Here is a 4,167-nt window from a genome sequence, read left to right as displayed (position 1 = left end):
TATATATATATATATATATATATATTTATATATATATACAATATATGTATACATATATATATACAATATATTTATACATACATACATATATATATATATACTGTAAGTATGTACACATATATGCATATACACATATATATATACATATCTACATTCGTACATATTATCTATGGTATATACATGTGTGTGTGTGTATGCTAGCATGGAGAGAGAAACTGACAGACGGACAAGAGGAAATGCTGTAGTTAATGGTTTTACCGCCAATATACATACGTGATGGTTACTAAAGAGCACATCATTTTTATAAAGTATTGTTACAAACAACTGCTTGTTTCCTGAGATGGTTGAAACCTCCCACTTGCAACGTGTTCTCCATATTGTGGATTAAACAAATCCCCGTTTTAAGGCTTGTTTACCTCTTTTTTCGTTTTAAGCCTAACTATGAACAACAGGAGCTTTTATAGAAAGGGAGGAATTGATATAAAAGAAGAAGAAAAACGATGTTATCGCCAGAGTATAAACGAATGCTACAAAAGAATGTTAAAAGACTGAAATGTTCATGGCGTAATGTCACTACTGATGTTGGTAGTGATGATAATGAGGAGGAGCAGGAGGAGGAGAATAGAAGGAGGTGGAGGAAGAGGAGGAGGCGGAGGAAAAGGAGGAGGAGTGATGGTGATGATGATAGTGATGATAACGATGATGATGTCGATGATGATGAAGATGATGATAAGAAATATCCCGGCTCTTTTAACGTTAAGGCAATGGTGAAACAGTGGAATCGATTTGTTTGAATAAATTAACGGGACATTCTTCAAAATAAATATTGATATTGACTCTCCAACAACAACAACAATAGCAATAATAAGATTACATCCTCACCACAACAGCAACATCTCCTCCACCCCTCCATTCCCCTCCAAAAACAACAGCTTATGAAACAAATCGAAATAGCGAGAAATATCAGTCCAGTTAGAGAATGGTGCATAATCTATGGAAGACATACTGCTGTTGCTGCTACTGCTACTACTACTGCCACCACTACTGTTACTGCTTCTGCTATTAGTACTTAAACTACTACTACTAATTTTAATAATCATCATTTTCATGATGATGATGATGATGATGATGATGATGATGATGATGATCATAAATAAGGGTTCCGGGCGACAAATAACATGTCGAGTGGGGTGGGGAATTACTGCTGCTCCTGCTTCTGCTACTACTACTACTACTACTGCTGCTACTACTACCATTGATAGTTACTGGTGTCAATTGCGATTATTATCAGATGTTGTACGAGTGTTCTGTTACTGTCTGGTTTGGGTTTTATTGAATAAAATAAACAACCAAAACATTGGTGGAACTGCTGTTTACTACAGTTTAAGGACCGCCGTGGTGACACATGTAGTACTAAGACAGTCCTAGAAGACACAAAAAGCCTCATTGATTATTTAATACCGCTGATATTGAAATATGTCTCAATGCTGTATTAAATCCTTTTGTTTGCTTTTGTTTTGGGGGTTTTTTTAATTTTTAGTACCGATGAACCAACCTTGAAGCCCGGTGAAAGTTATTAAGTATATCTTTAGTATCATCCGACCGACAAGCCGAGTAGAGACTGTTAGTTTTATTTTTAATATTCTCGGACTGCGAAGGCCAATCAAGGTTACTAGTTACATATATATAGGAAATGCTTCGACACATTTTCGCTTACGGTATTCCACAGAATGGAACTATAGTAGAAACTACTTGCCCACGGTGCTACGCAAAAGAGCTCGATCCCAGAACCAGGTGTTTGCGAACTGAGTTTTTACATGCACCCAGAGACCTCTGCAGGTTTCCTCAAACTCTGTGACACCACTGAATGACAAATAATGCCAGAAATCGTTGTCTAGCGTGAGTCTGAAAAATTGTGAGGAATCGTGGTTTAGTGAGTCAAAGGATTTGATGTTTCTTCGCAGATGCTTCAGATTCTCCAGATTTTCGCTCGTTTGTTTCTTCTTACTGTTTGAATTACTTACTTTTCTATCAAACATTAGCGATCTTGTATTTCCTCAACCATCATTATCAGTTCCTTCATACGTGTTATACAATCACCCCATTTGACCCATCAAGCAAACATTTTGTTCCGCTCCTAATATCGTCACGCCACAAAAAGGCCAACAACGGTATCGTGAACTCTCGTTCGTCTCAGCAACGCTGTCTACTAATTTCGCGTGGTACAGTAATGCATGGAGTAATTTACAACTGCCACAGTATTTCCCATTAATGATACAAACCACTTTTCATTGGATAACCAAGACAGTGTCTTAAACAATTGCGTTATAGTTGATTAAACCGAACTCCAATATATTCGTAGAATTCAATTTCACAACCTCCAAGGTAGTCATGTGCCAAGTCAACTCCGGTGAGATCTGATCACAGAAAGCGAAATAAAACTAAACATTTTAATGTATCGTCTAAACGAGTTAGTGTGCCTTCAGGGTCATCGCTACGTCTCTTATTTCCCTTAATAACAACAGAAATTACAGGTCGGCCAGTACAGCAAGGTGTCGAAAAAGAGCAGGTTATGGCTTGGTAATATGTACCATGCTTTCGTTAATTGTTTTAGATGCCTATGTGAGGTCATGCTTGACCCGGTGGAACATCTAGGATGTGACTACTGGAGGGAGATAGGGCCTGACAGCAAACGACTAGTGCTCATTTATATCTGAGTGGACCGCAGCAACATAAAATGAAGTGCCTTGCCCAAGGATACAACGCGCTGTCCGGCCCATGAATTGAACCCATGACGTTATAATCATGAGCCGAACATCCTTAACTACTAGGTCATGCCCCTTCATTAATAACAATTACAATAGTGTCACTGTTGACACAACAAACAAGTCAGCTCGATCAGTAAACAAACTCAGATGTTTGATCAGCTACCACAATGTTATTTGTCTTGTTTGAACAGGAGGGATCCCAGGGCTCCATAACAACAACTAATTATGAACACTTAATACAAAGTAATGGAGAATAGTAATGAACTCGTTCACAATAGATTAATAAATATTCGACGTACAAATAGTTTGTCCATTCAGACGGTTAACGCTTCGCACTTGCAACTGTTTTATTCGAAGCGAAGAAGTATTTTAGCAAACAACTCATAAAGACCTACATTGGGAAATAACACGTGATATTGCCAGAAATTTGATATATTTAAATCTAAAAACTCAGTTCTCAATTATATGACAGTGATAATAATATAAATATTCTTTAGATATATTACAATGTAAATAAATATATTATTTTAAGTGGTGTTATAAAACTACTGTATATAGTGGTGGCATACCCACAGACACATACACGTGATAGATAGATAGATAGATAGATAGATAGATACATACATACATACATACATACAAACATACATACATACATACATACATACATACACATGCAGGCAGGGCTGTGTGGTAACAAGTTTACTTCCCAGCCACATCGTTCCAGGTCCAGTCCTACTGCCTGGCACCTCGGGAAAACGTCTTCCACTATTGCGTCGGTGCGACCAAAGGCTTGTGAATGGATTTGGTAGACGGAATCTGAAAGACAGTTCTATATGTGTGTGCGAACGTGTGTGTGAGTGTGTGTACGTGTATGTGTGAGTGTGTGTATCTTTGTACCAGTGTTTGTCGCCCGCCATTGCTTGACAACAGTGTTGGTATGTTTACGATCCTATAACGTAGCAGTTCGACATAAAAGACTGATAAAATCAGTACCAGGCTTTATAACATAAGTATTGAGATCAATTTGTGTGACTAAAATTCTACAAAGCAGTGGCCCAGCATAACTGAAACAAGTAAAACGATGAATGAAAAGATAGATGTTTTCTACTATAGTAGTATATATACTACTATATTATATATATATATATATATAGTATAGTATAGTATAGTATAGTATAGTATAGTATAGTATAGTATAGTAGTGGTATATTACTACATAATGAGAGGCACAGACGTTTGAATTAAAAAGATTAGTTGTTCGAATTTTGTGTTGTATTCATGGTCAAAACAATTTTTCGCCGGTCCAGTTCACTAGCTATAGATACAAATAGGGTAATTTAGGTCACCACGTTAGTAGTAGTAGTAGTAGTAGTAGTAGTAGTAGTAGTAGTAGTAG

Source organism: Octopus bimaculoides, chromosome 9 (genome assembly GCF_001194135.2).
Source record: "Octopus bimaculoides isolate UCB-OBI-ISO-001 chromosome 9, ASM119413v2, whole genome shotgun sequence".
Taxonomy (NCBI): Eukaryota; Metazoa; Mollusca; class Cephalopoda; order Octopoda; family Octopodidae; genus Octopus; species Octopus bimaculoides.
Note: the sequence above shows the minus strand (reverse complement) of the source record.